Here is a 13,402-nt window from a genome sequence, read left to right as displayed (position 1 = left end):
GAGACAACAATGGCTCAGAACATATAAAATCAGGTTTTCTGGAATTTACGTAAAGAGGAAGAACACAGCTCAGTTATTTGTAGTCAGGGAGCAGACCTAACCAGATTTATAGAAAGGCACTTCCTTTTAGGCCGTATTTTTAAACCCGATCTATTTAGTAATTCATGGCATCTAAATATTACCATGGGAAAAAACTGGCTACCTAAAGAGAAAGGCGCGATATATCTATAGATATTCTATACATAGGCAAGTGCACCCTGTGAATTCAGTACCCTTACAGAACATTCCACACACAGGAGCTCGAGGAGGATAGTGTCTTTATCACACTGTCACGTTTTCCAAAGTTCATTTCTATTTATGGGACAACGTACTTTGTGCCAGTACAACTTTTACTGGGGGGGGGGGAGGGCGGGAGGGTCTCCAAATAAATGATTTCAAGAGTACTCTGAATAAGCAAAACTTTTTAACTTTTCCATGCCTCTGTGTTCTTCAATCTGGAAATTGTAATCTGTAACACACTTCCAAACCTGTCATGTAACATTAACATTTTGGAGATTTTAGTCAAGATCTATTTACATAATCTAGAAAGATATAGCAATAGAAGGTTCACACAACATGAGCCAGATGTATTTTGAGACTAGGTGACTTGGCGATCTCTGGATAGCCCCAGCCCCCCAGTTACCTGCTACCTGGTCACAGCCAAGTTCACGACATTGCAGTATTTAACTTTCTACATTTCAAGCCAGTAACTCTCCCCACTTAGACTGTCTAGTTTCTCTTGCAGCAGAACCAATACTCCCAAACTTGATTTTGTCACATCCTGAACTGTCTCTATGGCAAGGGGCTAGGAGTGACCAGAAATTTTCTATTCCTGTTTTAGCTCTTTCTCTTTTTTTTTTTTTTGAAATGTCCTCAACAGTAGGGGCGCCTGGGTGGCTCAGTCGGTTAAGTGTCCGACTTCGGCTCAGGTCATGATCTCCCGGTTCATGGGTTCAAAGCCCACGTCGGGCTCCGAGCTGCCAATGCGGAACCCGCTTGGGATTCCGTCTCTCCTTCTCTCTGTCTGCTGCTCCCCGGCTTGTGTGTGCGTGCGCTCTCACTCAAAATAAAGAAACTTTAAAACAAATTTAAAAAATGGAAAAAAAAACCACTACTATTTTAATGGCGAGCTTTTATTTCCAAGCTTGTACCAAGTCCTGTTTATTATTATTTTTCCTATACTGTATCTCCCAGTTCACTCCCTAATTAAAATACCTGACCCATCATTATCCTGTCTCCAGGATGTGGCCAAGCTATCAAAAAACGCAGCAGCCAGGGAAATGAGGGGGGGTCTAAAGCACCCTGGGATTAAAGGATCTAGACGTATTTAAGCGGAAGGAAGGCAGGGAGGCACAGAGATACCTGTGTGTTGTGTGATGTGCGGTTAAGAAAAGTCCTATCATGTGGATGGGGCACCTGGGTGGCTCAGTCGGCTGAGCATCTGACTTTGGCTCAGGTCACGATCTCACGGTTCGTGAGTTCGAGCCTCGCGTCGGGCTCTGTGCTGTCAGCCTGTCAGTGCAGAGTCTGCTTCAGATCCTCTCCCTCTCTCTCTCTCTCTCAAAGATAAATAAACATAAAAAAAGGGGGGAGGGCTGAAACAGAAACCTGGCAGGGAGGTTAAAAGAGAACTCACCCTATCCAGCGTGTGGCTGGCCTTAAGTCCCTTCTGACTGTGCGATTCTAGAACTGCACTATTTCCAGAGTTTTTGTAGAGCATTGTAACTCACTCTAAATTTCGTTACAAGACAGCTTGTGCTGAAGCAAAAACACAAGTCGATGCAGGGTTCCCCTGTTGGAGAAACAGGTCACAAATTAATTCAACCTGATTATTTCCTCCGTGACGTGACAATCAATACGTGAATCCCTCTGTGACGTCTCTGCCTCTGATCTCAGCTCCCGTGACGGCGCCGGGGGGGGGCTATAAAGTGAATGGGCTGGTTGTACCGTAGGACAAAGCCGCTTATCATCTCCACTCCTACCCCCACAGGTCACTGGGAGAAAACAAGATGATCCAGTTAACACCCGTGGCTGTGCTACGGTTAACCTAAGATGTCACCAGCGGGGGAGAAAGCTGGGAGATGGGTGTACGAGCCCTCTGCATCCTGGTCGGGACTTCCTGGGGGCCTATTACTATTTCAAAAGAAAGAGCTGGAAAGCAAAACGTGCCGCTGTCCGAAAAACTGACCTTCGCCTCATCGTTCCCAAACCAAAGGCAAAACTCATTTTTGGATAATTACTCCCAAGGGTGCCGGTGGCTCTCAATGCCGGAGAAAACGTTCGGTAAGAAACCCAGCACACCGTAACTCCAGTTACCTGCCCAAGCCTCTCCCTTCTTTTGGAATGCCTGCGCTAGAGTGTGCATGAATACGCACGACCTGAAGATACGCCGGCGTTTCCGAAGCTAAAGTGAGTAGCTGAAAATGACATTAATATGTACACGTTAGTTTTAGAATCCCAAGGTGCAGAAAAGAGACCCGCCCTATTTCACCCAACCTGAAACGTCGTGGATTTAAGACGCTCCGTTTTTCTATGTGCCATTAGGAAAGAAACAAACTTCGCCGATAAGCTGGGACCGATGACACCACGCCTCAAAGACAGTCTCGTTTGCGCTGTCCGGGAGGTGGGTTATTTCTCGTGCCTTCAGTTATGTTGCTTGGCGTGTGACTGGCAGTCCCCCTGTATGCACCTCGAGCAGCCAGGGACAGTTTCAACTACTTCTGTCTGCCTGGTTGCTGCTTTAGAAGAAGACGTGGGGTTTCACCTCATGTCTCCAACAATGCACATCTACCTCGCTAATGTCAAATTTACTCCCTGCGGTGCGAGTGCCTTCCTTTTTATGTACACAATAGGATTCGGTTTTGGTGCCAATAGAATTCTATTTCAGGAAGTGTAATCTTACTGAGAGCACATCAAATGGCAGATACCCTCAGCCATTTACAGAACCAACACTGCAACTCAACTAAACTGGTGCCCGTGCAAACGGCCGTGGCCAACTTTGTGCATGCACGGGCGACAGCATCGTGATGACTGCCTGACAGATGGCTATTAAGAGAGGCTTTCCATTCTAACATGCATCCAGATTTTTCAAATGGCCGGGGGCGCCTGGGTGGCTCAGTCGGTTGAGCGTCCGACTTGGGCTCAGGTCATGATCTCACGGCTCGTGGGTTCGAGCCCCGTGTCGGGCTCTGTGCGGACAGCTCGGGGCCTGGAGCCTGCTTCGGATTCTGTGTCCCCCTCTCTCTCTGCCCCTCCCCTGCTCGTGAGGCAAGGGTAGGTAGGACAAAGCACCTGGCTGACTAAACCAAAAGAGAGGACAGTGACATGGCCTTGGTGGTTATCAGTGGAGATAATGGTGACTGATCACATCTGAGTGATCTTTTTAATGTTTATTTATTTTTGAAGGGGGGAGACATTGAGCATGAACGGGGGAGGGGCAGAGAAAGGGAGACAGAGAATTTGAAACGGGCTCTGCTCGGAGAGCAGAGAGCCGCATGGCGGGGCGGGGGCTCAAACTCACGAACCAAGAGATCATGACCTGAGCCGCAGTCAGACACTTAACGGACAGAGCCACCCAGGCGCCCCCAGGGTATCTTTTAAAGGAAGGGACGACGGGACTTGCAGACGCGGGGTAAGCTAAAGAGAAGACTCAATGGGGACTCCAGGGTTTCTGGAAGAAAGGAGCTGCCGTTTCTCAAGCCGGGACCGGCTGGGTATGGCAGGGGTGGGGAGGTGTACAGAGGGGAAGGAAGAGCTGAGTTTTAGACATGCTCGGTGGGAGATGCCAATCAGACGTCCAAGCAGAGATGAAGTTGAAATCGAGCAGAGTTGTAAGATGAAATCATCAGTGTTTAAGTGGCATGTAAAGCCAAGGGATTAACTTGACTTTGGGAGTGAGGACAGATAGAGAAGTGGTAGGAGGACCGAGGCACTTGAGTATGAAGAGGTTGGGGCCATGCCAGGAAATGAGCAAAGGAGACTGGCAAGGAACACCCTCGGGCGGGCAAAACACCAAGGAAAGCCAAGTAAAGAAAATGATTTCAAGGAAAAGGAAACCGATTTCAGGAGCAGCGGGGTCGAATCTTGCCTGAAGGCTGAATAAGATAAGGATTGGGAGCTCCTCACTGGAGGCGACACATGGAGGTCCCAGGCACTCAGGACAGGAGTCATTTGGGGGGCTGGGGTGTAGGCTGTAGGTGCAGACAACCTAACTGGAGAGCAAACAATGGGGCACAGGAGGAAACGTATTTGAGGCAGTAGATAACGTAAACACCAAGAAATAGCACAGTAGCTGGAAGACGATGCGGGTGGAAGAAACGGATGATGCTGGGGAACACAGATAAGTGCGGGAGCCTCAATTAGGAGACAGAGGATAGGACCCAGTTTGCCACGGAGAGGTCGGCCTTCGTAAGGCAGTACAGGAAAACAACCCCATGCACACCCATTGCGATATGCCAGTAGATCCAGGGTGGGATGTGTGGAAGGTCTAAATTCTATGTCATACGTCTCTTTAAGACCTTTCTTTTTAGAGCTGGATTCATTTGTCCTCCGTGACTTTGGGTTGTTGCTGTTGCCCTAATGGATACAGAAAGCCTACCGTCCTGATCCAAATATTTAAACAATTTTTTAAATGACTAAAGAAACATGGGGGCACCTGGGTGGCTCCGTCGGTGAAGCACTCGACTTTGGCTCGGGTGACGATCTCGAGTTTGACGAGTTCAAGCCCCACATGGGGCTCTGTGCTGACGGCTCCGAGCCTGGAGCCTGCTTCGGATTCTGGATGTCCCTCGCTCTCTGCCCCTCCCCCGCTCATGCTCGGTCTCTCGCCATATCAAGAATAAACATTAAACGGGGTTGTGGGTAATGAATGGCATTAGCCTTAGTTTACATAGCTACGAAACACAATGCACGCTAAGTAAAGAGCATCGGTACCAAATAACACTGCAAAGCCACCACAGCGACTTCAGTATCGGTATCTTTTGTATCTGAGCCACACTGTTGGAAAAACACCCCAACTACATGGTTTATGGAGATCCATCACCTGATGTCACGACACAAACTTCAGACCGAATCTCTCTCTAGTCTGACACGGGTCACTCCAATCAGAGAGGCACTCCCTCTGTGGCATCTCTCAGAAGCTGAGGAGTTGGTGGTTATCAGGTAGAGTCTGTCTGTGGCCACAGAACTGAGGCTGACCAAGTTCTGGCTAAATGAGGACACGAAGCCCCACTATTGAGCCTCTTGAGTTCTAGATAAATAAGTTACCTGGAAATGACATTACAATTGATTGCAGAAACGCTGTGCGTCATATAGTGGCTGTGAAAAGCAGCACCAAAATTCTAACCATTGTTAATGACACACACACACACACACACACACACACACACACACACACACACAGACAATCACTTGGTTTTCTTGAATTCGTTTACTCTATCAAGCTTGTCTACACTGCAGACAGCAGAGTAAGGTTAAGAGCACAGGTTTTAAGAGCCAGACTGCCAGGGTCAAGCAAGTCCCAGCTTCACCATTTACAAACCGTATAACTTTGGGCAACTTCCTGAACATCTCTGGACCTGTTTTCTCATCTATAAAATGGAGGTAACTAACAGTACCTATTTCATAATAATAATAATAATAATAAGCGTCCGACTTCAGCTCAGGTCATGATCTCACGGTCCGTGAGTTCGAGCCCCGCGTCGGGCTCTGTGCTGACAGCTCAGAGCCTGGAGCCCGTTTCAGATTCTGGGTCTCCCTCTCTCTCTGACCCTCCCCCGTTCATGCTCTGTCTCTCTCTATCTCAAAAATAAATAAACGTAAAAAAAAAAATTTTTTTTAAAGAATGAATAAACCTTAAAAAAAAAGGTGAGTGACTGCTGAGGGTTAAATACATAGAATATGGTGGGGTTAACAAGTAAACCAGGGCTCCCAACTGCAGGTTCAGTCATGCCTCCAACTTGACCTGGGATGTGGGGTCTTCCCGAGAGGGTACTTAGTTGCCTAGGGAGAGATGCCTTGTTGTAAGTACGATGTTTTTTAGCAGGAGAGTTTGGGAATCCCCAGGGTATTTCTGACAGGACTGTGGTCTCCACCCTGAATACTGTCAAAGTGCCCGGCCCTCCCTGGTTCTCCCTCACATAAGGTGGCTTGAGGCTCCCAGGATTGTTCCAACCAGGCCTGTCACCACTTGTCCCTTACTTTTAGCCCTTGATTTAATAAGACAGATCCCAACAGATTGGGGAAATAAAGAGACGATGCTATGGATGGCTTCCATATTCAAAATTATACACATTTTAAGAGGAGCAAGGAATGCATGTGCCCTCAGAAGAGGGTCTCAGGGTATTAAAATTTAAATTTGGGGGCGCCTGGGCGGCTCAGTCGGTTAAGCGCCCGACTTTGGCTCAGGTCCTGATCTCACAGTTTGTGAGTTCGAGCCCCGCATCGGGCTCTGTGCTGATGGCTCTGAGCCTGGAGCCTGCTTCAGACTCTGTCTCCTTCTCTCTCTGCCCCTCCCCCAACTTGTGCTCTGTCTGTGTCTCTCAAAAATAAATAAATGTAAAAAAAAAAGTTAAAGCAGAATAATGCTTTAAGAAAAATTTAAATTTGTATCACCTATAGACCCTGTGCCCTAAACATCAGTAAGTGAAATATTGGTTTGATTGTGCCCCAAATATCTATTCTTCTAACTCACTTCGTGCAGTCCAAGGCTGGGCTCTGGGTCAGTAGAAACATAAGGGACAGAGACCCTGCCCTCCAGAATTCAAGATGCAATTAGAGAGACCAGATACAAAGATTAGGAAAGATAACGAATAACCTAAGGCAATTTGTGGGCTCTAAATTAGTGAAACAGACAATACCTTAAGCTCTGGAAGGCTTTCTTCAAAGGAAATGTACAAAGGAAGCCCAATATGTAAATCAGATCAAAGCAAGTGACCTGGCAGAAGCTGGAAGAGCCCCAGCGTGCAGCTCTCTTCTCTGTTGCCTGCGCCCCAGCCTCGAGCCCCAAAAGTGCCAAGCCTTCAGAATGCTCGAGAAGGAGAGGTAGGGTGTGCTCTCAAAGGTGAGCGGCACCACAAGCAGGTAAGAACTGCAAAGACAGGTGTGGAGGACTAGAAAAAACTGGCAGCACAATTTCCCCTTTCTGATTTAAATTCTAATCCTGAACCTCTCAAGGCAGCTAGCTGCGCAGCAAGCCAGAGTGGCCTGGGAAGGGCGGGGTGAAGGGCAGAGTTCAAGAGCATTGCCCACTGGCAGAGAGAACTGCTGGGAGCCACACCTCCCATCCCAACCAACCTGGCCTCTTGCCCCGGCTCTCACCCAAGGCTCCCCATCTCAGAGGGTGATCACTGTGTAGGGAGGCGCATAAAGAGGGGGATCCCAACCAAAGGGGCCCCCGAGAGCTAAAATACCAGATACAAATCTCCCAATTTTTCAAGAGGAAAAAACACCGTAGCGTTTATAGCACTGGGTGAGCCAAAGAGAACGTACCAACAGGCCACATTAGAAGAGGGGTCTGAGGCTGTCTTGCCTACTACAACGGTCCCAGCATCTTGCCCGGGGTCCCAACACACACGGTGTGTCCAATATTTATCTGTTCAATGAGTATGTGAGAATCAAATGTCAGAATAGGCAGCCAACGGTAAGCCGGCTTCTTTGCCTCTCCTCCCTTAGAGAAACGCTGCAGTTTGGGGGACAGAGATGGGGTAGCAGGTTCTAAGTAAAGGGAGGTCTATGTAGAAATTACAAAGTCACCATGAACAGTGTCAGGGTTACTGTATTTGCTCTCCGCACTGAACCTCAAGTTCATTTATTATGCAGTTACGCATAATCGCAATCGAATGCTTCCCTTCCTCTTTTCCCTTCTCACCCTCTTCAAGGACTTCACTTGGAGTTGGGCCAAGAAAAGAAAGTCATTATCACAAAGTAAATGGGGAGCGTATTGTAGTTGCACATCAGGGTGGCAGGTGGCGTTACATCTGTCTCCAGCCTCAGAAGGTAGCAAGGACCTGGGCGGGCTCTGAGCGTCTGCCCTTCTGAGCCCTGTTCCTCGCTAGGAGACCTAGGAAGGACACGTGCACACTCATGGGGTTGCTAGAAATAGCTCTGGAGCTCTTATCTCAAAATGTATTTCTGGGGTTTTAAAGATGGGTCCCAAGACTCTGTTCTCAGTAGCTCTGGTTGGACTTTACAGAAAGCCAAGTGTGAGGTTTGAGGAATCAAGGGAGTTCCAAGATGCACACGGGGGAAGTTCTACCTAAGGTGTATCCCATACATCAGAATGAAACCGCCCTTACTGGGGCACCTGGGTGGCTCAGTGGGTCAAGCGTCCAACTTCAGCTCAGGTCATGATCTCACGGTCTGTGAGTCCGAGCCCCGCGTCGGGCTCTGTGCTGAAGGCTTGGAGCCTGGAGCCTGCTTCTCATTCTGTGTCTTCCTCTCTCTCTCTCTCTCTCTCTCTCTTCCCCTCCCCCACTCATTCTCGTTCTCTCTCTCTCTCTCTCTCTCAAAAATAAACATTAAAAAAAATTTTTTTTTTAAAAGAAAGAAACAACTCTTACCAAGGTAATGAGGGGATGGCTCCAGAAAGGCAACCACTGACATGAGACGTTTAATCGGAGCTTGAGGGCAAAGACCAAAGCGTCCCCGAAATGAGCAGATCGTAGAATTGCCAGGGCTGAAGGAATTCCTGATCGTCTTGCTGAGAGCATGTAAGATTTTGGCAATGGTTTGGGCCAGTTTTCAGGTAAAAGGAAAACAACAGGCTGAAGAGGATGAGCACACAATAGGCTTCACTGGAAAAGTGCCTTCGCTGGAGGCTTTATGGAAGCCAGGTCGATTGGTGGGAATGCAAACTAGTGCGGCCACTCTGGAAAACAGTATGGAGGTCCCTCAAAGTTAAAAATAAAACTATTCTACTCTGATACAGTAATCACACTATTGGGGGTTCACCCCCCAAAATACAAAAACGCTAATTCAGGGGCACCTGGGTGGCTCAGTCGGTTAAGCGTCTGACTTCGGCTCAGGTCATGATCTCACAGTTTGTGAGCTCGAGCCCCATGTCAGGCTCTGTGCTGATGGCTCAGAGCCCGGAGCCTGCTTCCGATTCTGTCTCCCTCTCTCTCTATCCCTCCCCGACCAGTGCTCTGCCTCTCTGTCTCTAAAGAATAAATAAATGTACAAAAAGAAATTAAAAGAAAAACACTAATTCAAAGGCTATATGCACCCCTATGTTTACAGCGGCATTATGGCGATAGCCAAATTATGGAAGCAACCCAAGCGTCCATGGATAGATGAATGAATGAAGATGCGCGGGGTGTGTGTGTGTGTGTGTGTGTGTGTGTGTGTGTGTGTGTGTATATATATATAAAATGGAGTATCATTCGGCCATAAAAAATGAGATCTTGCCATTTGCGACAACAGGGACAGACCTGGAGTGTGTAACACTAAGTGAAATAAGTCGGTCAGAGAAAGCCAAATACCGTCAAACACCGAGCAAAGAAAAATATCGACAAATACCGAGCAAAGAAAAAACGAGAGACAAAGGAAGAAAGAGACTCTTTCACTATAGAGAACAAAGTGATGGTTACCAGAGGGGAGGTGGGGGGGGTGGGGAGGGGGGAAACAGGTGATGGGGATGAAGGAGGGCACGTGTTGTGATGGCATCACAACTCTTCATCTCAGGGCTGTGAGTTCGAGCCCCATGTCGGGCAAAGAGATTTATTAAATAAATAAACTGGTTTTAAAAAGGTGTTTTTGAGAATATACCCTCCCCCCCTCAAAAAGAGACAGCCAGCCGGGTCTAACTAAGGAATTTCTAGGTGTAACCCTCCTCAAACATTCACATCTAGTCCCTTCATCTTCCACTCACCAAATACAGGTCCTGAACTGATCCCATGCCAGGCCGGCCTTTGCACTTGGCCTTGAAGTATATTTAGATCTTCCCCCTGACCTTTTGAGAACACCAACGGTAGTCCTAGAGCAAGATACACTTTTATCTATTTCTGTCGCCCTTTAAAAAAAAAATTGGGGGGGGGGTGCCTGGTTGGCTCAGTTGGTCAAGCATCCGACTCTTGGTTTCAGCTCAGGTCATGATCTCTCAGTTCATGAGTTCAAGTCCCACATCGGGCTCTGTGCTGACAGTGCGGATCCTGCTTGAGATTCTCTCTCTTTCTCTCTCTCTCTCAAAATAAATAAATAAACTTAAAAAAATAAATAAAAATATTTTTATTAATAAGGATGTTCTTAAAAAGCACATACAAAAGTTGAGAGAGTAGTATAATGAACCAACGTTACCTTTACCTGGCTTCAAAGATTGTCTCTGCCAATCTTGTTTCATCTATCCCCTCCAGCACTGGTTTTCCTCTCTCATTTTAATAGTTAACAAACTTGGGGGACGCCTGGGTGGCTCAGTCGGTTAAGGGTCCGCGGTTGATCTCGAGGTTTGTGAGTTCGAGCCCCACGTTGGGCTCTGTGCTGACAGCTCAGAGCCTGGAACCTGCTTCCGATTCTGTGTCTCTCTCTGTCTCTGCCCCTCCCCTGCTCACACTCTGTCTCTCAAAAATAAATAAAAACATTAAAAAATCTTTAAAAACATCATTCTAACAAAATTGGTTTGAGAGGGCAAGGGCCTCACTCAGTGCCACCTTGTTAGAATCAGATAGAAAACTGTATCTCAGGCCAAGTTTCTAAGTAATTGTAATGGGCTCTTTGAGAGATTCAAACTGCAGAGAAACAAAAATAAAAAGAACAGACCCAGAGTGAAAATCACTTACCACCCTTTTCAGTAGATTCTCTCCCCCTCAGGAAATTTTTTAAAAATTCAGTAAGGGGGCGCCTGGGTGGCTCAGTCGGTTAAGCATCCGACTTCAGCTCAGGTCACGATCTCGCGGTCCGTGAGTTCGAGCCCCGCGTCGGGCTCTGGGCTGATGGCTCAGAGCCTGGAGCCTGCTTCCGATTCTGTGTCTCCCTCTCTCTCTGCCCCTCCCCCGTTCATGCTCTGTCTCTCTCTGTCTCAAAAATAAATAAAACGTTAAAAAAAAAATTAAAAAAAAATCAGTAGGAAAACATATAAAAATATAATATAGAAGTCTTTTCAAGCCAAGATGTATATATATATATATATATATATATATATATATATATATATATATATATTTTTAAGACTATTTATTTATGTTAAAGGGGGAGGGGCAGAGAGAGAGGGAGAGAAGGAATCCCAAGCAGGCTCCACACTGTCAGTGCAGAGCCCAACGTGGGGTTCGATCTGAACCGTGAGATCCAGATCTGAGCTGAAATCAAAAGTTGGATGCTTAACGAACTGAGCCACCCAGGCATCCCCAACGGGTGTATTTTTTAAATACTGCTTTAAATGATAAGGCCGTTCTGTATTTTCTGTGGAATTTCAATTGTTAGCAAGCAAAAGGTTAATATTCAGTGAACCATGACAACAAAAGCCTGTATGTCCATGTTCAAGGTTTTTTGAAAAGGTTATATAGGGGGGAAAAATCTTTATTTTTCTTAAAATTGACAGTTACTGTCTATAACTGAGAAGATGGTTCTATTTATGTGTTATTTTATAGCCATACATACCTCTTCTTTTTTTTGGTGGAGATAGTTCTCAAAATGTAATTTTAAGAGGGCAGAGATCATTTATTTTTCGGGCAGCTAAAGCACACTTCCTAATTAAAACTAAGAAGCAGACATTTGGTCTTCTCCCAGGACTATGAGAAAAGGTTTCGTTTTCTAAAACCAGCAGACCAGATTGTTCTATTTGCTGTTCCGTCCACCTATCCTTTCGGTTTGGGCTAAATTCTGTCCTCATCGATTTTAGCGTTCTGACATTTAAAACAGCAGTTAGGTGTTCCAAAATGCCTGAGAATGACAGATCGCGCCAGATACCACGGGTCCACTACCTTTTACAAATCTGTGACCACTTGGGACACTGAAGAAAGGAACCTGTTTGGATGGTGGATGGGAGCCCGGGACCTCTCCACTGCTGAGGCCTTGCAACTCAATCTGTGAGTCTCCGGGCACAATCTCGACATTTAAAAACGGAACTCTGGGGGGCTCGTGGGTGGGGAGTTCGAGCCCCAAACTGGGTGTTAGAGATTACTATAAATAAATAAATAATAAAGAAGTAAAAAAAAAAAAAAAAAAAAAGAATAGAACTTAGGCTTTCCTTCGCAAGAAATTAATTATTAATGCCACTTGATGTTAACACAGCCGGATTCTTACAATGCATTGTATTCTGACTTTTCCACCCTACTATTTCGTACTTAGCAGGGATCTCAGCAAGGTTAACAGCCCCTAGCGCTGCTGACTGGTTGATGGTTATCTAAGTCTCAGGGGCAATGTTAGGAGCAGCCTCTAAATACCTTGGACAAAAGAGTCCTTCACGCCGAATGGCCACCAGCTAATTATTACCTCCACAGTGGAGAGATGAAATGAAGTAGAAGCCAAATTTATACGATGGGAAATCTGGGCTTGAGGAAAAGAAGTGAACCCTGAAAATGAGAACCTAAAAAAAATCATGGACCCCGGAAATCGCCAAGGCAATCCTTTTCGTGAGCGAGCTGTAGTCAACTACTCTCTGAGAAGTCTAGAAATAATATTTAGATAGATATAGCTATGTGCTAAGAGGGATGCTTCCAGCTGAAATTTCTTCCACACAGCTCAGTGACGAAGGGAGGGCCCTGGTTTTAGTGTCTTTTCTGGGTTAATTTGAAGTCACGGTTATTGGGGCGCCTGGGTGTTTCAGGTGGTTGAGCGTCCCAACTTCGGCTCAGGTCATGATGTTGCGGTTTGTGAGTTCCAGCCCCGCGTCGGGCTCTGTGCCGTCAGCTCGGAGCCTGGAGCCTGTTTCCGGTTCTATGTCTCCCTCCCTCTCTCTCTCTCTCTCTCTCTCTCTCTCTCTCTCTCTTTCTGTCCCTCCCTTGCTCGCACTCTGTCTCTCTCTCGCTCGCTCTCAAAAATAAACGTTAAAAAATAAGTCACGGTTGCCTCACATGAGCACTGTTGATATTTGGGGCCAGATCATTTGTTTTGGGGGGACAGGGAGGGACGTTGTCCTATGCATTATATAACCCTGGCCTCCACCCCTTAGGCGACAATGAAAACCCGGTTCCAAACACTGCCAAATGTCCCCTGGGGGCAAAGTCAGCTGAGAACCAGTGTTATAAGTCCCCAAACACACCCATCTGTGTATCCTCTCCTTCAGATCCTCCCCCCCGCCCAACAAAAGCCAAACTGAACCACCCCGCTCAATTGATTTTCTTTCAAACCTATGAACTCACTTCAACGAAGTGGGTGGGGGGGGGGTGGTTTCCCCACTTTTTCCTTTCTGCTGAAGACTTCACAGCCTCTC

This window comes from Panthera pardus, unplaced genomic scaffold, assembly GCF_024362965.1.
Source record: "Panthera pardus isolate Hobbes unplaced genomic scaffold, ASM2436296v1 HiC_scaffold_27, whole genome shotgun sequence".
NCBI classification, from domain to species: domain Eukaryota; kingdom Metazoa; phylum Chordata; class Mammalia; order Carnivora; family Felidae; genus Panthera; species Panthera pardus.
The sequence above is the reverse complement of the archived record's forward strand: the minus strand, read 5'-3'. Positions refer to the sequence as shown.